Below are 26187 nucleotides of genomic sequence, written 5' to 3'. Positions count from 1 at the left end.
TTATATGCACATGCAATGAAGAATCTGTAAATAAAATTAAAAAACAATCTCCTTACAATAGCATCAAAAATTAAAATATTTAGAAATCACCCAGGGCATGTAATAGGTGTACACTGAAAACTATGAAACATTTTGTTAGAAACTGAAGCCAACTTGAATATGGAAAGCCATAATGTGTTCATTAATTGGAAGACTTAATATTGTTAATATGGCAATACCCACTAAATTTATCTATAGATTCAATGTAATCACTATCAAATTTGTAACTTTTTTTTTTCCAAAAAAGATTAAGTTGATCCTAAAATGCATATAGAATTGCAAGGAACCAGAAGTAGCCAAAGCAAGCTTAATAGAGAAGTACAAAATTAGAGGACTAACAAATTTCTATTTCAAAATGTAATACAAAGCTATAGTAATAAAAATAGTCTGGTACTGGCATAAGGACAAATATAATAATCAATGGAGTATATTAAAAAATCCATAAATAAACCTATACATGTATGACCAATTGATTATCAACAAAGTTGGCAAGAGCATTCACCGAGGAAAAAATTATCTTTTAAATAAATGATGCTGAAACAAGGGGATACTACAAAGAATAAACATTAACCCCAACCTCATATGTATATAAAAATTAATGCAAAACTGATCAAGGACTTAAATGTAAGTGTTACAATTATAACACCCTTGGAAGGAAACAGTGCAGGTCTTTGTGACTTTGGATCAGATAACAGTCTCTTAACTATAATACCAAAAGCAAAAGGAACAAAACAAACATTAGTTATATTGGACTTTGTCAAAATTGAAAACTTTTGTGCTTCTCAAAACACTATCAAAAAGCAGGAAGACAACCTGAAGAATGGGAGAAAATGTGTGCAAATCATATATTTGATAAGGCATTAGTAATCAGAATATATAAAGAACTCTTAAAATTCAACAACAAAAAGACAATTAATAAATGGCCAAAGGACTTGAACAGACATTTTACCAAGGAATATATACAAGTGGACAGTAAGCACATGAAAAGATGCTGAACTCCATTTGTTATTAGGTAAATGAAAATAAAGACCACAATGAGATATTACTTCATATCTATGAGGATGGCTACATTTTAAACAAACAAATAGGAAACCCAGAAAATTGCAAGCATTGGTGAGAAGGTATTTTGGCCTTTCCTCAAGAAGTTAATCATAGAGTTATTATATGACCAAGTAATCCCACTGATACAAAGGTATAGAGACAAACAGATTAGTGGTGGCCAATGACCGGGGTGAGAGGCAGATGGATAGTGACTGACCGCTTAATGGGTATGGAATTTTCTTTTTACGGTGATGAAAATGTTCTGGAATTAGATAGTGGTGATAGCTGTACCACATTGTGAATATCATAAAAACTACTGAATTGTACACTTTAAAATGGTTAAGATATTGATTTTTAAGCTGTGTGAATATTACCTCAATAAAATAAAAACATTAATAAAAAATAAAAAGAATTGGTGTTTCTATTTTTAAAACAACTAAGAATAACACATTTCATCCTAAATAGTAGCAAAATAAAAATTACAAAAACAACCCAAAGAAAAAGTAAGCATCTATTAGGCGTGTTATTTTTTTAATTTAGTTTTTTTAAAGTTTTGTTAAGTATTTAATGGACTCGTGACATTCCAGTTGTTAATCATGATGCATTTTAAAAAGGTTTGTTGTAGGTTAAGAGTTTCAGGAAATAAAAAAGGTCCAGGATACCAAATTAAAAGTTTTTTTTTTACCCACTGTTCAGAATTAATAATGGTTAATATTTATCTTTGTAGAAAGCATATTTTTAAATCAAAGGTCCCCTTTGTTTCACCCTCCTCTACCCTACCACCATTATAACTTTGATGTGTATCTTTCTAGGCTTTTAAAATATTTTATTACTTTAAAAATTAGTTTAAAATTTTTATTTTTAATACTGAATCTATACTTCAAATAGCAAAGAGCTTTAAAATTGCCCTTCTAAATTTAGCATTACATTCTCATTCACACCCATGGTTTCGGTCACCTGTTACACAGCAGTGCTACCTAAATTAATAACTCCAACCCAGACACATCTACTTTTCTTCTAAACTCTAGACATGTATTAGTTGTTCACTTGCCAGTGCTTACTTATTTATTTATTTATCTTTTTTAAAAATATGTTTTGTTGATTATGCTGTTATAGTTGTCCCAATTTCTTTTCCCTTTGTTCCCCTCCACCCAGTGACCCTCCTCCCTCTAGTTGCTGCCCCCTTAGTCCATGCCATTGGTTGTGCATATGGTTCTTCTCAACATCTTCCTACCTACTCCACTCCCTCCTACTATGCTTCTTAATTCCTGTACCATCTCCCTCCCTTTTCCCCCTCTCCCCTCCCTGCTGACCTCCCCCGAAAATGTTCCCCATACCTATAATTTTTTTCCCACTCTCGCTGCTTACTCAGTTTGCCTTTGTTTCGATTCCCTAGCTTCTGTTGTTGGTTGTTGCGATACAGTTTTCATTTTAATGTTCATAGTTCTGATTCTCATTCTCCTAAACAAGTCCCTTTAACATTTCATATAACAGTGGTTTGGATCTGATGAACTCCTTCAGTTCTACTTTGTTCTGGAAGCACTTTCTCTGCCCTTCTATTCTGAATGACAGCTTCGCTGGATAGAGTATTCATGGTTGTAGGTTTTTGCTTTTCATTACTTTGAATATTTCTTGCCAGTCCCTTCTTGCCTGCAGAGTTTCTTTTGAGAAATCAGCTGATAGTCTTATTGGGACCCCTTTGCATGTAACTCTCTTCTCTCCGCTTTTAAGACTCTCTTTATCCTTAATTTTTGACATTTTGATTATAATGTGTCTTGGTGTGGTTCTCCCTGGGTCCAGATTTTTTGGAACTCTCTGTGCTTCCTGGACCTGGAAGTCTATTTCCTTCTCCAAGTTAGGGAAGTTCTGCTTCATTATTTTTTCACATAATTTTTTCATTTCTAGTTCTTCTTCTTCACCTTCTGGCAGCCCTATGATTTGGATGTTGGCCTGCTTATGGCTGTCCAATAAGTTTCTGAGCCTCTCCTCATTTTCCTCACTTTTCATTTCCTCTTTCTGCACTGGTTGACTGTTCCTTCCCTATGTTCCGATTTGTTGATTTGATCCCTGGTTTTCTTTCCCTCACCACTAGTTTTGTATGTGCTTTCATTCATTTTAGCAGGACTAGCCTTCATTCCTTCCCTGTCTTGTTTCAGATCTGCTGTTAGATCTGTAGGCATTCATATAACCAAAGTTCTGAACTGAGCCTCAGAAAGATTTTCTATCTGTTGAGCCATTAGATATTTGCTGTCTGGTCACCTGCATTACTGGGATCTCTATCATGATCTATGCCATCCTGACAGTTTTGTGTTTACCTTTGCTTCCTGGGCAGGGCTGTCACACCTCCTATGCTATAGGGGGCAGAGCCCCATGCACTTGTCACTACTGGGTGACCCTTCCCCCACACTGTGGCACTTTGTGTGGGGGCAGGGGTCCAAGATAGATTCCTATCATTCACTCTCTGCTGAGAGACCGGGAGCCTCCTCCTCCATACCCACACCCTCTGGGCCTCACAGTCTTAGGTAATGGGGGTCTGCCTTTCCTGGTGTTGGAATCGCAAGCTGACGGGTTTGGTCTGCAGCCAGGGCTGCTCCAGGCACTTCTCGCCTTCCCTTTAATATGGGTGTCTGTGCTTACTGCCTTCCTGCCACTGTTGCCACAGCTGCCACCACCAGCACAGCTTTAGCTCTCCACTCTGGCTTCGCCCCTCCTACCTGTCCAAACGAGCACCATTTCTTTATAACTTCATATGCTGGACTTCCATGTAGCTTTATTTTCTGGAATTTCTTGTTATTTCTGGTTTTGCATTAGTTGTATTCCTTCTTAGTTGTGGAGGGAGACAGAGCGTGTCAGTCTAGGCCTCCTCCATCTTGGCTGGAAGTCTCTATTTAATTTTTATATATATTTTATTATAAGGAGTTAGAGAAAACAGTTAACTTTTCCTTAATAGTCAATCAAATTACTAGTCTTAGCCTCTTCCCACCATCACAAAACTAAAATTTGAAATGATCACCTCCTCAGAAGTATTCATAAGAAATTTCCTGGGGTTCCTCCAATTCTCAGGCAAATACTGAGTATATAGTGAGGGGAATACAAATATTTCCAGACTATTAACACTCTAAATATTCCTTCTTCTTGGAATTGATAACATTTCAGATGCGTAGGAATACAGAGAATATAATTCAGGAAGATAAATTAGGGGATATTCCTGGGTGGCTAAAATAACACTGGCAGGGAATGGTGATTCTCACCAGACATACCCTTGGTGGGGGTGAAAGTCTGCTGTTTGTCCAGCTGTGATCTCAATTCAGTACTTGGCCCCAGCTGTTCTCTTTCAGTCATAACCAATTAATATTCTTTAGAGGCAAGTTTAAACATGGCACCTATAAATTGTCTCTGAATATATCAAGTGGAATACAGTCTTTAGTTCTACTATAACCTCCCCCAAATGTTATATTTTTCCTTCATATAAATGTATGTATTTATTGGAAGAATAGATGTTGGGTTAGAAAAACTTGCTGTTTTATTGATTTCCAAAAGCATTTCTTCATAACTAAAGTCACAGGGTGGCTTGTTTTCACTCAACAAAATGAGGCTTTGAAAATGTATGTGTTTGACTGAACTGGATGTTGTCTACTAGGAATAATCTCCACCCTAGAATTAGAGGACTTCAGACATATTTGTTTATGTGCTAGTCTGGTAAAATGTAAATGATGTGAAGGTCTGTCTTGAGATTATCACGCAAAAAGTGGGACTTAAATTGGACAGAGGAAGTTCTTTTTGTGTGTTAAAACAACAAAAAACTGAGGGGATATAGATGTCAAAACAGATGGAGGTAACTGCTATACTTCTCCTGGAGGTGATTTTTAATTGTCACATCTAAAATGTAAGCAGTATAAAGAATTCTAAAGTGTAGCATAATATATTACAACGTATTTTCAAATACATTATCTCACTTAATCACTTTTTCCAAATAAAAAATATAAAGCTATATAAGTTTATGTGATTTACCCAACATTTTACAGCCAGTAAGTTATGAAAAATGGAACTTAAATCTGGTCTTTAGAAGAAAGCCAAGAATTCTTTAGAAAAAAGAGAAAGTTTTTAATATGAAAATTGTCATTTCATATATTTAACTGACTCAAATAAGAGCTTTCTTTGCTGAAACACTGTACAGACCAATATTACATATTTCATTTCTATAATTATAAGTATGGAAAAACAAAACTTTACATAAAATATCATAGCAGAGATAAACAGTTGTTTTAATTATAACAGTTGATTTTACCTTATTACTGTGTCATATGCTACTCCTCGTCCTTTCTGAAAATTAAAAGCAGTGACACCCACACATTTAGGAAAAATATTGAAAACATCATGTTTTGACTTTTAACTCTAGAGGAAAATGAGTACATACTACTTTATTCTATATAATAATGACTAAAACTGTTTTTCTTCTTATATGTTTTATTTATACTATGCAGTAAATCTAACCAGATATTTACACATTATAACCATACTATTCATCTATGAAATAATGCAATAGCATTATATATTAATATAGGTCCATCCACATACAAGCATCGTCTTTCACATGTTCATTGTAATCTACTGATTAACTATTAGTAATTCCTAGATGTAGTTCTCTCATGTGTATTCATGAAATATCATTTTTAAATGTTGTACAACTAAAGGTAAGACTAGACATAGAAAATTGGAATTATTTTTAACTTATTGACCATAGTTTTATGAAATTCTAGATAAAATGTCTGTATTTCAAATACTTCTAAAAGAATCTTAAATATTGGATGAAAGCCAACAAATAAATTCCTACAATCTTACCTTCTCTATTTATCAATTTCTCTTTCCACTAATCCAAACTTCCCTCATTTATACTACAAAAAGTCTATTTACAAATAGAATGTGATTTTAAATAAATTAAATAAATTACATTTCTGCAAATTGCACTTAAAATTTGACATAGGAGAGAACTTGGGGAAATGGTGCTGGAAGGCAAATTGAAAATAAGAATGACGTCAGTCACATTTGCTAAAAAGGCATACAGAGCAAGAAAAAGATATCATTTGGTTGTTAGTAAGAAGATACTTTCAGATTGATACAGATGAACAGATATTATCTACTATGAGAATAATGAAATATTCAACTGTAGTGATTTCAATCCTAGAGATTTATAAGAACTTTGTAAATAGTAATACTGAAGATGTATTTAACAGGTGGTACGTTCAAGGGTTGAAACCAGATAACAAAAAGCTGAAAGTGCTATAGAAAAGTTATCACAATCAGACTGAAAGAATATGTATCAAATCACTTTGTGCTTTGAATTTTTCTTTGTAAATCCTTGCTTCATTTGGTATTTTGAATAAAATATATTTTCAGAGTAAATTTACTTATCTTTTTGCTAGATCATACTAAAATAGTTGCATTTTTTTCCCTGTGATGCCTAGATTTCAGGGCACATTCAATTGAGTAAATTCACTCAAAGAATTTGGAGGGTTTCAACTGCACGCAAGATTCTTTGCTAGACACTGAAAGAGATATGAATTTACAAGGTCTGTTTTTTCTAATATATATATATAAGAGAGAGAGAGAGAGAGAGAGAGAGAGAGAGAGAGAGAGAGAGAGAGAGAGAGAGAATTTCCTAATAGAGAATATAAAATACATACCAAAAATAACACAATACAAAAACATTTAGGTACTATGGAAGATAAAGAAAGGAATAAACCTTAGTTGGTGGTCAGAGAAAGCATTAAGGAGATGATATATGAGATAACTTGAGAAGAAATTGGTTAAGTGGAAGGTTGGAGGAGAGAGGGAGCAAAGAACTAAGAATGAGAATAAACAAGGCCACAAAAGACAGAGGCTCACACCCCTTGTGCATCCTACTTCGGCGGCCAACTTCCAGACCTTAGTATCTCTATCCATTTGCTTGAGCACTTTCTCTAAAGTGGCAGAATGTTGCTTTTCCCACAGACATGACTGAACAAAGAACTGAGGAATTAATACCAGCTGTATTCAGCTCCCTTGCCTATAATGATTCTACCCTGAATATTTTCCCATTGTAATTAAGCTCTAATTTCCTGCAACAGAAGAGACTCTATAATGCTTTATTCATAATCTTTTTTTGACTGGCTTCTCTGCATCACTTTTTCATCCTCCTACTGATATTTACTGCATCTCCCAAACAAATTTGAATCTTTGCCCCAGTTTAGAAGGAAACCTAAACTAAGATATATGAATGTTTAAGAATGAGAAAAATTTCAAAAAGGTAAAGGCGTGTGGTCCATATTTAGATGTCACAAAAGATATGACTGGAAAGATAGGTTATATGCATTGGTATATGATTCAAGCATTGTGTCTCCTACATTATTAGACAAAAATATTGTACGTTAACTAAGGACAGTGCATAGAGATAACAGCAAAGTCAGGATGAAAAAATAAAATACTTTGTTTTTACTACAAATTGTAGGAATCAAAACAGCACGTCTCTATACATGCATCTGTCAATGTTTTGCCATTGATGAATTCATATCTGGAGTAATGGAAAGTGAAGGGTGTGGGAGTGGAAGGAGGTTTGGCATGAGGGTATTAGAAATTACTCTCTGGTTTAAGATGGAATGTTGATACCTCTTTTTTATGTTTTTTTTGTTTGTTTTTTTTTAATTATAGTCTATTGCTTACGCTATTACAGTTATCCAAATTGTTTCCCCTTCTCCCCCTTCCTCCTAGCACCCCCAGCTCCCTCAGGCAATACCCACACCATTGTTCATGTCCATGGGTCATGCATAGGTTCTCTGGCTACTTTATGTCTGTACTGTATTTTACATCCTCATGGATATTCTATAACTAGCTATTTGTACTTCTTAATCCCCTGGCCTCTTCACCCATTCCCCCATATCTCCCTCCCATCTTGGAACCATGAAGATGCTGTCCATATCTATGATTCTGTCTCTGTTTTTCTTGTTCACTTAGTTTGCTTTTTAGATTCAATTGTTGATAGATATGTATTTATTGCCATTTAATTCTACATAGTTTCAATCTTATTTTCTTGCTTAAATAAGCCCTTTTAATATTTCATATAATAATGGTTTGGTAATGATGAACCCCTCTAGTTTTTTCTTGTCTGGGAAGCACTTTATCTGTCCTTCCATTCTAAATGATATCTTTGCTGGATAGAGAAATCTTGGCTATAGGTTCCCACTTTTCATGACTTTGAATATTTCTGGCCAACTCCTTCTTGCCTGCAAAGTTTCTTTTGAGAAATCAGATGACAGTCTTATGGGTATTCCCTGGTAGGTAACAAACTGCCTTTCTCTTGTTGATTTTAAGATTCTCTCTTTATCTTTAACCTTTGGCATTTTAATTATAATGTGTCTTGAAGTGGGCCTCTTTGCATCCATTTTGTTTGGGACTCTGTGCAGGGGCAGGGTGGTGGTGCTCTGATATAGTCTGTAGTTTTCCACTGGGTGCACAGGCTCTGGGGTTTCCGCAGTAGTGCAGGCTAATGTCAAACCCACCTGTTTTGCCTGTGGTCACCCTGCCTGAGCTATAAAGCAATCTGAGATGGCTTCTACTTGTGTTGAGCTTGGCTATTCCCAGGAGCCTAGCTGTTGAATCTAAGCTGGCTGCTGCTCATGCCAGGTCTGGGGCCCTTTGGCAAGAGGTACGGTGGCTAGGGTCTCACTGAGGTTGGTTGTTGCTTGTTTTAGAGGATTTAGGCAGCTTTGAAGCATGAGTCAAGACCAGCCATTCATATGGAAAAGCAGCCTGGATGGGCTGATAAATGGGGTAGGAAGGTGTCTTTGGGAATCTCCAGGGTAGGGCAAACAGTGTTAGCCAGATTAATGGAGTCTCAGATATGGCACCAGACTCCTGGCTCTGTGGCTCTGTGGGTAGAGGGTTCAGAAAAGGGACACTGGCCTTCCTTTCTGTCTGAGGGAAGGCTGTCCCCAAGCTCTCATCTTGATGTCAACACCATTTTATCCCTGTATGCCACTGGTGCCTTTCAAGCTGCTATCCCATTGTTAGAGCTCAGAGGGAGGGAGTCTGATTAAATCTATATGTGAGTTCTTTAAGAGGAACTTCTTGAAACTCCAGAAGTTTCTTACACTGACTCAGATCCCACTGTTTTTGCAGCCAGAAGTTATTGGGGCTTGTCTTCCTGGTACTGGAACCCTGGGCATGGGTGCCTGGTGTGGGGTTGGGACTCCTTGCTCCTGAGATATCCTTCCCAAATTTTTGTTCACCACAGGTGGATATGGGAACAGCCTGTTCCACATCTCTGCCCCTCCAACCAGACTGGATGGTTGTGTTTTCTTTAATTCCATAGTTGTCAGACTTCCATTCAACTCAATTTCTGATGGTTCTAAGTGATAGTTACTCAATACTTTAGTGGTAATTTTGATGTGGTTGTGCAAGGAGGTAAACTGTGTTTACCTATGCCACCATCCTGACTGGAAGTTGATACCTTTTTTTTGTTAAGAAAACTAATAAATGAAAATTTTTTCATTATTTAACAGTGATATGCTTTACATAGTACTTTGTATATAGTGGTTCCTCAGTAAATACATTATTAAATCATCTTTTTAAATGGTTATTTTTTTTCTAACATCTATTACAATGTACCTTTATTTCTTGAGAACATCTTTTAAGTATCATTGTATCTCCCACCTAGGTAAAACATAAAAAGATATAGAGACATTTGCTCTTATGGTTACTGCCCTTAAGCTCTTGAAAATGTCTTCCTGCTTTGTTAGACTGATATGTTCAAATTTAATTGAATCTTTCCCAAAGGTTTGAATATATCTTAGTGTTTGATAAATACCAAATTAACACCTATTAGCTCCTTCCTACATATATATCAAAAAATACTATCAAATAATCTGTAGACATTTTCCAAGATGATCAAGAAGACCATAAATGATACCTCAGCCCTCAGTGGAAATTGGTTTCTTCATGAACCACTTTGCTTGTCTTCAATATTCAATTTTAAAGAATTCTGAATTTCTGTGTCAGAATTTTTAACATTCTAGAAAGAAACTGAAAACAGTTAAAAGTTTAATATGGATAAATTTTGAACTCTTACAAGAAAACAATCAAATGAAAGCCTTGTCATCATTGTACTAGAAGCCACAAGTCCCTAGGGCAGCTAAAGGACATCTAAGAATTGTGATCTCTGAAGTTTTCCAGAAATACTCCTAGTTGAGAGTATGAAAGCTAGTGTCATTTTTAAAAAAGGAAATGTTACAAGTTTGACTTACAGTAAGGCATCTCAAGAAAAAAAAAAAAAGAAAGAAAAAAAGAAGAAGGAAAAAAAGAAAGAGAGAGAGAGAGAGAGAGAGAGAGAGAGGAGGAAGAAAGGAAAGCTATGGTTATTAAGAGACAATCAACCCAGAGAACTGTTTCTTTCTACTTCCAAAATCACCAGCTTTTTCTCCCTCTATTTTGGACTATTTTTAAATTGGGTTAATAAACAATTTTACATATTTTAAAGGTCTTATTTCTCTCAAGAGAGGAGGTTATAGTTCACTGTGGTTCTAGGTAGTGACTTTGCTGAAAAGAAAGTTGAATTGAATTGTGTTTACCCTATAGAATTTATAAAGAAAAACAGATTTGGTTTTTGCTTTTTCTTCTGAATTTTAAAATTATCTTACATTAATGTGCTTTGAAATCAGTTACAGAAGAGGCAATAACTGTAGCATATTTCCTTCCATCCTCATCTGTGAACATCATTAAAACCAAATTGGTAAACAAAAAACACCCGCTTCATCCTTGTTCATTGCTCAAAAAATGAATTCCATGACCAAAGCCACAGCTGCTGACACCAAGCAGATGTATTCTGTCAGAGTCTGACTCGGCACTACAAGTTCAGCTTACTCTGAGTTTATTCTCTGGGCATAACAGGAATAAATTGCTACATTTATGATAATTTCTCTCCAGAAGGGAAATGATAGTGAATGGTATTGAGTAGAAAATTCACCTTCAGAAATTGACAGGATGGTGACAGTATTAGACATCAAAGTCAACCCCAATATAAGGAAAAGCATTTCTTGAACTTAAAAAAGGAAGATAATGTGTTTGGGTCCAGTAAACAATCATGCCAACCCCTGTTATGAATGCAGGAAAACTAAAAGTTGTATTTCCCATTGAGTCAATGTTAAGTTTCTTGGATGAGTTAATGGTATTGTGATTACATAGGAAAATATTCTTGTTCTTAGGATATTCATGTTGAATTATTTAGGATGAAAGTGTCATGACGTGCACACTTGACTTTAAAATGATTCTGCAAAAAACAAGTCTTGCATGGCAGAACTTGAGAGTAAAGCATGTAGTTATGATAGAGAGACAGAAATAGAGGGACAAAGGCATATGCTAAATATTTTTAAAGTGAATAGGTAAATAAAGAAATTTATATTACATTTCATGTCAAATTTTAACAAGTATGTTCGCTTTAAATGAGAGTTCATTAAGTGTAAATCATAGTTAATTATGTTTCTCTTTATCAATCTCAGAAAAAAAATGTCCTTCAATTCTGAGGATTAAATTTTCTACCTAATACCACACTTCTAAAAAAAGAAAATATAAAACAAGTGTGATTTTATCACATTTCTAATTGAGTTTTGTTTCTCTTTATTTGTGTGATTAGTGTAAGTCAAAAGAACAATGTGATCAAATTGCATATTATTATAAAGACTAAATAAAGCTTTTCTATAAAAAATTTTAAAAAATTATAAAGAAACCATCGCAGATCCTCTTATAGGTAGCTTTCTCTATGTGACTTGTATTCTACCAATCAATGCCCTTGTGTGAACTTTGATTTTATATGAGGAGCTAGGTGAAGAAGAGAGCAACTATTTTGCTGGTAAGTATAATATGGCTATAGAACTGTATCTGCAGCTCCCACTTTGAAGCTTCTTTTCCTGGTCATGGCAGAGGTGGTAAGTTTTGCAGTCAGCAGTGGTGACATCGACCGACTTCTTGGATTGTCAGCATTCTCTAAAGGCAAAGTAAATTTGCCAACTGCAGCAGAGCTAGATCAGTTCTGAGCCTTAGAAAATTCTCCTTCAATTTAGCTTAGAACCTGTCCCTAGCCTTTTCAATAACTTTTCAGTTTTTATTGCTTGGTTTAAAAATTCCCTTCTGATTAACTATAGTGAGCTCTGTTGTCTACAGTTTAATTCTGATCAATATACCGGAGATTCTCTTTAGCCAGATAAGGTCAATACTAATCAGAATTTCTAAAACCATTTCAAAGTTATTTTGAATGCATGTTCTCTGGTTTTCTGTCCCCCTCAATCTTTCCACTCTGTCTTCTAAAAGAATAATTAATAATTTACTTAAGTAAGTATCAATTCATTTTTCCCAATTGTTTTCCCTTCTTCTCTCTTAGAGACATAATTTCCCTCATACATTGACATTAGCTTGGCCATCTCTTTTGCTCTATTGCATGGAATGTGGGTTGAACATAAACTATATAGTATGAGTAGATGCTTTAAGAGTCATTGGCTTGTTCGCCGTCATTATTTCCTCTCTCCCACAAGAATGATTTGCCTCTACTCTCTCAGCTTGGAATCTACAAGAGTGAAAGTACAATGGAATAGAGCCACAGATAACCCAGAGATTAAGGTAATGTGAGCAAAATATAAACAGTTGTTTTAAAGGACAATTTGGAGTTTTAGTAAAAGCTATGCTACTGTAGGTACAATCTTTGAATTTATTCCTGTTCTTTCTGCCTTATCATCTTTAAAATTCTTCTAAATACATTTTACTTAGATAATTAAATTTAGAATTTATTACCAATTCTCTTATTCATGGAGGTGTTTGGAAGGGGTCTGCTAAAGGCATAATCAGGGTCTTTTGTTTTAAACAAATAATACCTTCAGCAAAAATAAACTATTCATTTCTTTATAAATTATTCTTATTCTAATAAATATATTTGGCAATTGTTTTTGTCTGCCTTTTAGTCACCTTTGACTCTCCACTTTTATCCCAATGTTTTACAGAAAATGTATGTTTAATAAATACATTTGGTGCACGCATAAACTAACAAATTCATTTTCTCCAAGACGTGTGACAACTGATAGAATACAGGATTTTTGGAACCCATTTCTTCTAACTTGATCCTCTTAGAAAAGATTTTATGCTCAGTTTAACCCCAAACAAACAAACAAAAAAATACAATTATTAGTGAAATGGGATTTAATAAAATATAGGAAACTAAAATTTTCCTTTTGGTTGCTTTAAATCTCTCATTATGGACATATGTAATATTATATTAAAGATCTTAATCTCAATATCTGCTATCAATTCTCCTTTTTAAGAAGATTGTAGTTAGTGTTAGTACTTCCTTTGTTCCTTTTTTTCTTCTCATCTTATATTTCCTTATCCTATGGAGATATCAAGTTGATACTCAGATGTCAACTTTATAATTTATTTCAGTTTAAAACTAATGAGAGATATGAAACAGTGAAAGTCAATGAATTGTAGGTCCAAGTAGGACTTTTTAAATGTTATATTCAAGGTGTGAGAGGAGGGAATGAGATGAGAAGAGGGCAGTGGTTGGAGAGTGGGATGCTTACACACTGAGATTATGGAAGAAGTGTATTTACTGGTAAAAAAAAAAATCAAGAAAGGATAATATGATGACTTTTTCAGGTTGGATAAAAGATTAAGATCATTAGAAGAGAAGAGGTCAAGGAACTGAGAGTCAGGGTATTGAGAGAAACATTTGTGGGACTATTTAAATAACCAGAAAATTAACAAAACAGAGTTTTATGGAATGAGTGTGAGGATATTGCAGAAAAGTGGATTATATATTCTGTTACTTCATATGCAAATACTAAAATAATGATAATGAATGTATAATTTCCAAACCAGTAGAAAGAAGACATGAGAATAAAAAAGAAAACTCTATTAATCCTATAAAGAACAGGAAAGATAAATCAAAGAAGCAAATAAAAGCATGTCTAATAAAAGAGCAATATAAGAGAGCAGAGATATAAGCAAACAGGTCAGCAATAACAATAAGTATAAATGAATTAAAATTACCAGATACAAAGACTCTCAGATTGCTTTTTTATATATATATAAAAAATCTACTGTATGCATTTCAAATGTGGCACCTAAAGTAAAAATCTAAATATTTTTAATGGAAAGAGATAGACCAAAACCTACCACACAAAACCTGTCCCAAAGACATAATACAAAGTTGATTTCATAAGCATTTTTGTGGGTAAAGCCTGACATAATAAAAGAGAGCCCTCTGTGAGATTGAACACTGATCTTTTGCTCTTTCTAAGACACTAGCAGAAGTTTGCCTAGGCACATTTTTAGCTTTTTTCCAGCGCACAATTTCCTAAGAGTTAATATCCTAAGGAAACAATCATCTTTTACATTTTGGATAAACTGAGAACTTTCTAAATCATCAAGTCCTGCTGTTTTTTGTTTGTTTATTTGTTTGTTTGCTTGCTTGCTTGTTTCTTTGTTTTGTTTTGTTTTTTGATTAACAGTTCTTCCTCAATCTGACACATTCCTCTTGCATTTTACTCTAAGTAACAAAAATAAAGTCACATCTTCAACCCTTTGCTTGAAAATATCCACAGCTAAATATCCAAGTTCATCATGCACAAGCTTTGCCTTTCACATAATTGTAGGACACAATTCAGTGTATTTTCTGCCACTAACAATCATAAGGATGCACTTCCCTCCAGTCTCCAATAACATGTTCCTCTTTCATTTCCATGTGAACCCTCACTGAATGTCACATTTCCACTCATAGTCTGTTCATGAAAATTTAGGTGTTCTATAAAAAACAATATTTGTTTTTCTATCATGCTCTTCACTTCTTTCTGAGCCCTTAGCAGCAAAGGCTATTTCTGGTAGTAGTCTCTTCAAGCCCTCCTCCTCAAAACTCTTTTTGCCTGAGCTCACTGCCCAATTCCAGAGGTACTTTTACATTTTTTAGGTGATAGCAGCCCATTCCATATACCAACACAGCAAATTCCTATTTCTGCTGTAAGAAATGAGCACAATTTTAGTGACTTAAAACAATATAATGTTTTTTTTTATTTGACTAATACTCATCATTGCTCTCATTCTATGCCAGTAATTTCTTTTTTTAATTTTTTTATTGTTTTTCTATTGCAGTTGTCCCACTTCTCTCCAACTGATCCCCACCCACCAAGCCCACCCCTTCTCCCAGCCAATCCCCACCTTGTTGTATTATACAAGTTAAGGAAGTTTTCTGTCATTATGTTTTAAAATAGGTTTTCAATTTCTTGCTCTCTCTCTTTCCCTCCTGCACCATGATGTGAGTGTTGGTACTTATTAAGGTCCCAGAGGCTCCATTCAGTATCCTTATTTTTGTAGATTTTTTTTTCTTTGTGCTTCTCTGATGGGGTATTTCGTGTTTCCTTATCTTCCAAATCACTGATCCAATCCTCTGCTTCATTTACCCTACTCTTGATTCCCTGTAATGTATTCTTTATTTCATTTAGTGTAGTCTTCATTTCTGACTTATTCTTTTTTATGTTTTCTACCTCCATTTTTATGTTTCCTATCTCTTTGTTGATGTCTCACTAAGTTCCTCTACTCTTCCCTAAGTTCATTGAGCATCCTTATAACCAGTGTTTTGAACTCTGCATCTGATAGATTGCTTGTCTCTGTTTTGTTTAGCTTTTTTTCTGAAGTTTTTTTTCCTGTTCTTTCATTTGGGACATGTTTATTTGTCTCTTCATTTTGGCTGCCTTCCTTTTTTTTCCCCTGTGTATTAGGTAAAGCTGCTATGTCTCCTGGGCTTGGTAGAGTGGCCATAAGTAGTAGGTATCCTATACAGTCCAGTGGCACAGTCCCTCCAGTCACCTGATGTGGGAGCTCCAAGAGAGTCCTGCATGCAAGCTGCATGAACCTTCCTGTTGTAGTAGAACTTTGACTGCTGTTGGCATGTCAAAGGGAGAGAATTAACCCCAGGCTGATTTGTTGCAAGAATTGGCCATGACCACCATGGAGAATCTGCTATGTAGGGACTGGTCCCTCAGAGCAGAACTCACTACCATGGGGCTCAGGTACCTGCCAAGTCCACCCCTTGAGTATGTCACTCATGGAGGTGGTTCAGTGGTGCTTCAGCATGGTCTGAAGCTGTTCACCAGGTGTGCTGGCTTTAGGCCTCCTGGGAGGTGCAGGCCAAAGTCAGCTACCACCTGTAACCTTCCCAGGGCCACTTGACATGAGTTAAAAAGCAATCATGTAAATGAGTGTTACTTGTGTTTTGCTTACAGGTACCTGGGAGAAGGTAAACTGTAAGCCAAGGCCGGATGCTGCTAGTGCCAAGCCTGGGGACACTTAGCAAGAGGTATAGGGTATGCAGAGGCCAGATGGTACTTGTTTGAGAGATTTTAGGAAAGTCAGCAGTATGAGCCAAGACAGGCCATTTATATGGAAAAGTCACTGGAAAGGACTTGGATGAGCCTGCAAATTGGGTGGGGTGGAGTTATTAAGAAATCACCAGGGCAGGGCTAACAGTGTTAGCCAGGTTGATAGAGACTCAGATAAGGTGCCTGCCTGCTACACTCTGTAGGAGAAGGGCTGAGCAAAGAAACAATGGCCTCTGCTAGCACTACTATCCAGGATAAAATTGCCCCTCCAGCTCTTGCTCTGATGCCAAACATTTCAGTTCCTCCTCATATGTCCCTGGAACCTTTCAAGCTGCTGCCCCAGCACTAGAGGTCAGTATGATTGAGTCTGAATAAGTACATGCACAGGCCCTTTAAGAGGAACTGCCTTGGACTCCTACCACCTTCCATCTCTCAGCCACAATCCCCATTAGTTTTCACATTCAGAAGTTATGGGGACTTTTCTTCCAGGCACTGAAACCTTGGACCATGGGAGTCTCGTGTGGGGCTGGGACCCCTGGCTCCTCGGGAGGACCTCTGCAGCCAAGATATCCCTCCCAATTTTTAACTGCCATACATGGGCATGGAATCAGCCTGTTCCACACCTCCACCCTTCCTACTAGTCTGTATGTGGCCTCTTCATATCCTTAGTTATATAACTTCTGTTCACTTTGCTTTCAAGTGGTTCTGCATGATGGTTCTTCTGTAGTTTAGCTGTCATTCTGAAATGGTTGTTGGAGTTTCTTAGTACTGTGGTTACCTATACTGCCATCTTGACCAGAAGCATCAAAACATTTTCTTGTATTCACCTTTTCTCTTAAAGGAAGCACCTTATGGCTTCTCGTTGGCACACTAATTGCCAGCACCACTATATTTGCATTTTGGGGCCATTATTAAGTAAAGTAAGTGTTACTTGAACACAAGCACTGCGATACCACAACAATTGGTCTGATAACAGGAACAGCTACTAAGTGACTAACAGGGAGGAGCATACACACTATGGATATGCTGGACAAAGGGATGATTCACATCGCAGGTGGAATGGAGCAGGATGGTGTGAGATGTCATCATGTTTCTCAGAATAGTGCGCAGTTTAAAATTTGTGAATTGTTTATTTTTGAAATTTTTCTTTTTAATATTTTGGATTGCACTTGACCACAGGTAACAGAAACCATGGAAAACAAAACTGTGAATAAGGGGGAGTTGGGGAGTTCTATATTGAGCTGTGTAGACGAGGAACAGAGCTATTAAGTACAAACTGAAACCCAAGGTGAGTCAAAGAGACTCACAGGGAGCTTTTAGAAAGATCCTCATCACTGGCAAACAGAGGGCAGATTGAGCTGAAGACCAGGCATAAGCCTTAATTAAGAGTGGCAGAACTTCAGAGAAGGTGAATTCTCAGCAAGTCCCTTTGACAGATTCAGGACCTTCATAGGAAAGGAGTGGGACCATAAGATTTGGAATGCAGATAGATACCTTTTAGACATACTTGAGAACACCCTAACCACCCCATTTTCCCTAAATACTCTGGACCTCCTGAGTTGCCCACTTCCATATTAGAAAGTAGAGGACTTTCTCTTTGCTTAAAAACTACAGAATCTTCAAATGAGTTACAGAATCTTATATAACAGTGCTTACCCAGCTCAGAATTTGCCCTACTTCTCTCCTGTCCATTGGTCAGTTCTGGAATCAAATTTTAATATGATCCAACTTACCAGGGTCTGCTAAGGGAAGAGAGAAATGTATGGCAAAGTTGCTGCAGAATCTTGTTGAAAATATACCAGCTGAAATCCAGAGATTAAGCCTGGAAGTAGATCCCAAGGGTGCTGGATTAAGAGCGTAGAACAAGAGCTGGGGAAAAAGAGTTTATTGATATGGTGGAAACTCCATCCAGTGACATAGGATTTTGCATACTGACAGGGGCCCCGAAATACTTCTTGGGAGCATGGCTTTTCTACTATTTTTGTGACATTAGTCAGATTTTAAACTCAGCTTCCTCTTCTGTAATGTGAAGGACTTAAACAATGTTTATTAACCAATTATTTCAACAAATAATTACTGGCCCTTTGACATTAACCAGGCAGTTGTTTTTCAATGTTCTACAGGACATATATGGCCTTTGGCCTTGTGGAGCTTAGTGGGAAAGACTGATAATAAGTAAACAAACAAAAAACAAAGTCACTCAGGTTGCAACAACCTCTCTGAAATAAATAAATAAGGTGCTGTACTACTGACTAGTGAAAAGCAGGGCCTAATTTAGCTAAGATGATTGTGAAGGGCCTCACTTAATAATTACATTAAGCTGAAAGCTAAAAAATAAGAATTCAGCCATATGAACATCTTGAGTAAGAGCTATCAGGCCAAAGGAAATGAAAATATAAGAAGATTGGGTATCTTCCAGAATCTGATAAAACATCAGAGCTACATTAAAATGTTCCCTTATGGACGTCTGGCCAAGATGGAGGCATAGACAGACACGCTGCATCTCCCTCCACAACTAAGAAGGAAAACAACTATATCAAAACTAGAAACAACCAGAAGTTCCAGAAAATGAAGCTACATGGAAGTCCAGCAAACAAAGATATAAAGAAGAAATACTCATCCAGACAGGTAGGAGGGGCCGAGCCGGGGCAGAGAGGACATGGTGAGGTGGTGGCATCAGTGGCAGCAGCAGTAGGCTGGCAGAAAACGCAGTCACACATTTAAAAAAGTTAAGAGGCACATCTTGGGAGCATTCCCAGTTCCTCACTGGCCCTCGCAGCTCATGGTCCCAGCACAGGGGAAAATCATGCTTCATTACTTCTGACTGTGCAGACCAGTAGGGGTTGGGGTGGAGGCAGAAACTGCCGGTCTCTCAGCAAAGTCTGCTTCTTTAAAGGGCTGCCACAGCCCTAGAATGTCTGCAGACCCATCCACTCTGGAAACAATGGCCAAAGCAGCAGCTAGAGAGGAACCAGTCCGGTGTGGAAGTGGGAGAGGTGCCTGGAAAAGGGGCGAGTGCTGGGCAGGTGTTATTGTTCCCTCTTGGACCCCTCCCCCACATACAGTACCACAACATGGTAAAACAGATCACCCTGCACTGAAAAATCCCTAAGGCTCTGCCCCTTACAACATAACAGGAGAGACAGCTCTACGTGGGACATGGAGGCAAACAAACACAGGAGCCTGTCAGAATGAGGGGACAGAGAAGTATGACCCAAAAGGGGAAATGGATCAAGGTTCCAGTGGGAGAACTAAGTGACGAGGAGATAGCCAACCTCACAGAAGAGGAGATAGACAACCTAACAGATGCAGAATTCAAAACACTGGTGACAAAGATGCTCACAGGTCCAGGGGCAGATCCAGGAAGTGCAGATCATTCTAAGAAGCACCAACAAACAATAGGAGTCACAAAAAAGGGGAGACAGAGAAACAATCCCCCATCAAAAGGAAAGGTAGAATCCCCAGAAAGACTGCTAAATGAAATAGAGGGGAGCCGACTATCAAATATGGAATTGAAAGCATGGATTATGGAGAAGCTCAATGAGCTCAGCGGAAACTACAAAGGACTCCAGAAAAACTACAAGGAACTTACTGAGAATTACACCAGCATGAAAAAGGACATAGAAGCTATCAATAAGAGCCAGGAGGAAATGAAGAATACAATCTCCGAATTGAAGAACACAATAGAAGGAATTAAAAGCAGGCTAGAGGAAGCAGAAGATCGAATCAGTGAGCTGGAGGACAACTTAGACAAAAACTCCCAGACAATGCAACAAAATGAAAAAAGACTGAACAAGACTGAAGAGGCTCTAAGACAGCTGCAGGACAACATGAAATGTAATAATATCCATATCATAGGAATTTCAGAAGGAGAAGAAGAAGAGCAAGGGATAGAAAACCCCTTTGAAAAACTAATGACAGAAAACTTCCCTAACATGATGAGAGAAAGAGTCACGCAAGTCCAGGAAGCACAAAGGGTCCCAATGAAGATGAACCCCAACATGCCCACTTCAAGACACATCATAATTAAAATGGCAACATTCAAAGACAAAGAGAGAATCCTAAGGGCAGCAAGAGAGAAACAACTAATAACATACAAGGGAGCTCCAATAAGGCTATCATCAGATTTCTCAGCAGAAACACTACAAGCCAGAAGGGAATGGCAAAAAATATTCCAAGCAATGAAAAAAAAAGGCCTACAACCAAGAATACTCTACCCAGAAAGACTCTCATTCAAAATGGAAGGTGAAATAAGGAGTTTCCAAGACAAAAGAAGGCTAAAGGAATACATCTCCACCAAATCAGCATTGCAAGAGATGCTAAAGGGTCTGCTTTAAGAAGATGAAGAAACAGAGAGAGACAGAGAGGAACACAAGTACAAAGGGGGGAAATGACAATGAATAAGTACTGAAAGAAAGAAGAAACTTCTACCATTTGCAACAACATGGACAGAACTAGAGAGAATTATGCTTAGTGAAATAAGCCAGGCAACGAAAGAAAAATACCTTATGCTATCACCTATTACGGGAAACTATTGAACAACACAAACAAGTGAGCAAAATTGAACCAGAGGTATATAAACAAGGAATAAACTAACAGTAACAAAGGGGGAGATGGGAGGGAGAGAAAAAGGTAAGAAGAGGAAGGGTCTAGTCAAAGAACATGTATAAATGACCCATGGACATGGACAACTGGGTGGGAACTGAATGTGGGAGAAGTGGGGGCAGGGTGCAGGGAAGCAAGAGGGGGAAAAAATTGGGACAACTGTAATGGAAAAACAAACAAACAAAAATTTTTAGTGGGGGAAAAAATAAAAATATAAAGAATGGAAATGCAAGTTCAGTGAATGTTAGAGGGACAAGGATTTTCCTTCACACTGTACAACTAGATTACCTGTAAAAACATAAAAAATTTGGCTGTATTAGGTGATATCATATGGTATTTGTCTTTCACCGTCTGGCTTATTTCACTAAGCATAATTCCCTAGTTCCACCCATGTTATCACAAATGGCAGGAGTCCCTTTTTTCTTTCTGCTGCATACTATTCCATTCTGTAAATGTACCACAGTTTTTTGATCCACTCATCTACTGATGGGCATTTAGGCTGTTTCCAGCACTTAGCTATTATAAATAGTGCTGCTGTGAACATAGGGGTGCATAGGTTTTTTTGAATTGGTGTTTAAAGATTCTTCAGGTATAATCCTAGTAATGGAACTGTTGGTTCAAAATGCATTTCCATGTTTAGTTTTTTGAGGGAATTCCATATTATTTTCCATAATGGCTGCACCAGCCTGCATTCCCACCAACAGTGCACTAGGGTTCCCATTTCTCCACATCCTTGCCAGCACTTGTTGTTTGTTGATTTATTGATGATGGCCATTCTGACTGGTGTAAAGTGGTATCTCATTGTGGTATTTATTTGCATCTCTCTGATGGCTAGTGATGTTGAGCATTCTTTCATATGCCTATGGACCCTCTCTATGTCCTCCTTGGAGAAGTGTTTGTTCAGGTCCTTTGCCCATTTTTAATTGGGTTGTCTGTCTTGGTGTTGAGACATGTAAGTTCTTTATATATTTTGGAGATCAATCCCTTGTCTGAGGTATCATTGGCAAATATGTTTTCCCAGACAGTTGGTTCCCTTTTCTTCTTGCTGATATTTTCTTTTTCTGAACAGAAACTCTCTAGTTTGATGTAGTCCCATTTGTTTATTCTTTCCTTTATTTCCCTTGTCCTAGGAGATGTATCAATAAAAATATTGCTAGATAGACTATTGAAAATTTTCCTGCCTAGGTTCTCCTCTATGATCTTTACAGTGTCACGGCTTACATTTAAGTCTTTGGTCCATCTTGAGTTTATTCTGGTGTGTGGTGAAAGTTGGTGGTCTAGTTTCATATTTTTGCACATCCCTGTCTACTTCTCACAGCACCATTTGTTGAAGAGGCTCTTCTCACTCCATTTTATGTTCCTTCCCACTTTGTCAAATATAAGATGACCATATAGACCTGGGTTTATTTCTGGGCTCTCTATTCTGTTCCATTGATCTATATGTATATTCTTATGCCAGTACCAGACTGTTGTGATTACAGCGGCTTTGTAGTATAATTTGATGTCAGGTATTGTGATTCCTCCTACTGTATTCTTCTGTCTCAAGATTGCTATGGCTATTCAGGGTCTTTTTTGAAGTATTTGTTGTAGACCTATGAAATATGTCATTGGTATTTTAATAGGGATTGCATTGAACCTGTAAATTGCTTTGGGTAATATGGACATTTTAATGATGTTGATTTTTCCCATCCATGAATATAGTATATGCTTCCATTTATTTGTATCTTCCTTAATTTCTTTCTTTAGTCTTATGTAGTTTTTCAACTACAGGTCTTTTACCTCCTTGGTTAAGTTTATTCCTAGGTACTTTATTTTTCTTGTTGTTATAGTAAATGGGATTTTTTCTAGTTTCTATCTCTGACTTTTTATTGGTGTACAGAAATGCTTTCAATTTCTGAATATTGACTTTGTACCCTGCTATTTTGCCAAATTCACTTATTATGTCAAGTAGTTTTTTAGTGGAGTTTATAGGGTTTTCTGTGTACACTATCATGTCATCTGCAAAAAATGACAGTTTTACTTCCTCTTTCCCAATTTGGGTGCCTTTTATTTCTCTTTCTTGTCTGATTGCTGCAGCTAGAACTTTGAAGACTATGTTGAACAGGAGTGGAGAGAGTGGACATCCTTGTCTTGTTCCTGATCTCAGGGAGAATGCTTTCAGTTTTTGTCCATTAAGTATGATATTGGCTTCAGGTTTCTCATATATGGCCTTTATTATGTTGAGGTATGCTCCCTCTATTCCCATTTTGCTCAGTGTTTTCATCATAAATGGGTGTTGTACTTTATCAAATGCTTTTTCTGCATTTATTGATATGATCATGTTATTTTTATCCTTCATTTTGTTTATGTGGTTTATTACATTTATTGATTTGCGAATATGAAATCACCCTTGCATCCCTGGAATGAATCCCACTTGATTGTGGTGTATGTATGATCTTTTCAGTGTATTGCTAGATCCGGTTTGCCAATATTTTGTTGAGGATTTTAGCATTTTTGTGCATCAGCAATATTGGCCTGTAGTTTTCTTTCTTTGTTGTGTTTTGACCTGGTTTGGGAATTAGGGTAATATTAGCTTCATAGGAAGAGTTTGGGTGTTTTCCCTATTCTTGGATTTTTTTGGAATAGTTTGAGAAGGGTAGGCATTAGTTCTTCCTTAAATGTTTTGTAAAATTTGCTTGGAAGCCATCCAGTCCAGGGCTTTTGTGTGCTGGGAGTTTTCTGATTACTGCTCAGTTTCACTCTTTGTTATTGGTCTGTTCTGGCTTTCTGCTTCTTCTTGGTTCAGTTTTGGAAAATTATATGTTTCCGGAAATTTTTCCATTTCATTTCAGTTGTCAAATTTCTTGCCATACAGTTGTTTGTAGTAATTTCTTATAATCCTTTGCATTGCTGTGATATCGGTTGTGATTTCTCCTCTTTTGTTTCTGATTTTGTTTATTTGGGTCCTCTCTCTTTTTTTCTTGATGAGCCTGGCTAAAGGCTTGTCGATTTTATTTATCTTTTCAAAGAACCAGCTCCTAGTTTTGTTGATATTTTGAATTGTTTATTTAATCTTATGTCATTTAATTCTGCTCTGATCTTGATGATTTCTTTCCCTCTACTTTCTCTTGGCTTTGTTTGTTGTTCTAGTTCTTGTAGCTGTAGGGTTAGATTTTTTATTTGAAATTCTTCTATCCTTTTTAGGTAGGCCTGTACTGCTATGAACTTTCCTCTCAGGACTGCTTTTTCTGTGTCCCATAGGTTTTAGGCTGTTGTGTGCTCATTATCATTTGTTTCCAGAAACTTCTTGATTTCTTCCTTGACGTCATTGTTAACTCATTCATTATTTAATAGCATGTTATTTATTCTCCATGAGTTTGAATGTCTGAGTTTTTTCCTTGAGGTTGACTTCTAGTTTCAAGGCATTGTGATCTGAGAAGATTCTTGATATGATTTCAATTTTTCTTGAATTTATTGAGGCTTGTTTTGTGTCCTACCATGTGGTCTATCTTTGAAAATGTCCCATGTGCATTCGAACAGAATGTATATTTTGCTTCTTTGGGGTGAAAATTTCTATATATATATATCAATTAATTCCATTTGATCTAGAGTATTATTCAATACCTCAATATCCTTGGTGTTTCTTTGCTTCAAAGATCTGTCCATTGTTGATAATGGGGTGATAAAGTCCCCTACTATGCGTGTGTTCCTGTTGATATCATTCTTGTAGTCTTCCAAGATTTTCCTTATATATTTGGGTGTTCCTATGTTGGGTGCATATATATTTACCAGGGTTATAGCTTCTTGATGGATTGTTCCCTGAAGTATTATAAAATGTCCTTCTTTATCTCTTTTTATGGCCTTTGCTGTGAAATCTGTTTTGTCTGATATAAGTATTGCTACCCCAGCTTTTTTTCATGTCCATTTGCTTGGAATACTTTTTTTCATCCCTTCTCTTTCAGTCTGTGTAAATATTTTGTTTTGAGGTGTGTCTCTTGTAGAAAGCATATATGTGGGTCATGTTTTCATATCCACTCCACTATCTTTGTCTTTTGATTGGAGCATTTAATCAATTTACATTTAAGTTTATTATTGACAGGTATTTATTCATTTCCCTTTGTACCTGTGTTCCCCTCTCTCTCTCTTTTTCTTCTTTTTCTTAAAACTTTCCCTTTAGCATCTCTTGCAATGCTGGTTTGGTGGAAATGTATTCTTTTAGTCTTCCCTTGTCTGGGAAAACCCTTATTTCACCTTCCATTTTGAAAGAGAGCCTTGCTGGATGAAGCAGTCTTGGTTGTAGGAATTTGTTTTTCATTTCTTGAAATATTTCTTGCCATTCCCTTCTGGCTTATAGTGTTTCTGTTGAGAAATCAGTTGATAGCTTTATCAGAGCTCCCTTTTATGTTATTTGCTGTTTTTCTCTTGCTGCCTTTAGGATTCTCTCTTTGTCTTTGAATGTTGCCATTTTAATTATGATGTGCCTTGGAGTGGACCTTTTTGGGTTAATCTTCATTGGGACCCTTTGTGCTTACTGGACTTGCATGACTTTTTCTCTCATCAAGTTAGGAAAGTTTTCTCATTACTTTTTCAATCAGGTTTTCTATCCCATGCTCCTCTTCTTCTCTTGTATCCCTATGATACGGATATAGTTTTGTTTCTTGTTGTCCTGCAGTCTCTGAAACCCTCTTCATTCTTTTTAATTTTGTTGCTTTGTCTGGGATTTTTTTCCTATGTTGTCCTTTAACTCACTGATCCAATCCTCTGCTCCATTTAGCCTGTTTTTGATTGCTTCTACTCTGTTCTTCAGTTCATAAATTGTATTCTTCATTTCTTTCTTGTTCTTATTGATGGTTTCTATGTCCCTTTTTATGCTGATGTAGTTCTCAGTAAGTTCCTTACAGCTTCCCTGGAGTTCTTTGTAGTTCCCCTGGAGTTTGTTTTAGTTTTCTTTGAGTTTGTTGAGTTCACTGAGCTTCCTCATTACTATTGTTTTGAATTCCATCTCTGATAGTTTGCCTGCCTCTATTTTATCGACCTCTCCTTCTGGGAATTCCTCCTTTCCTTTTGGTCAGGTCCTGTTCCTGTTTGGTGGGGTGGTATTACGCCTCCCCATTTTGGGTGACGGTCTTGTTTG

Source organism: Furipterus horrens, unplaced genomic scaffold, assembly GCF_987537825.1.
Source record: "Furipterus horrens unplaced genomic scaffold, mFurHor1.1.pri manual_scaffold_4, whole genome shotgun sequence".
Taxonomy (NCBI): domain Eukaryota; kingdom Metazoa; phylum Chordata; class Mammalia; order Chiroptera; family Furipteridae; genus Furipterus; species Furipterus horrens.
Note: the sequence above shows the minus strand (reverse complement) of the source record.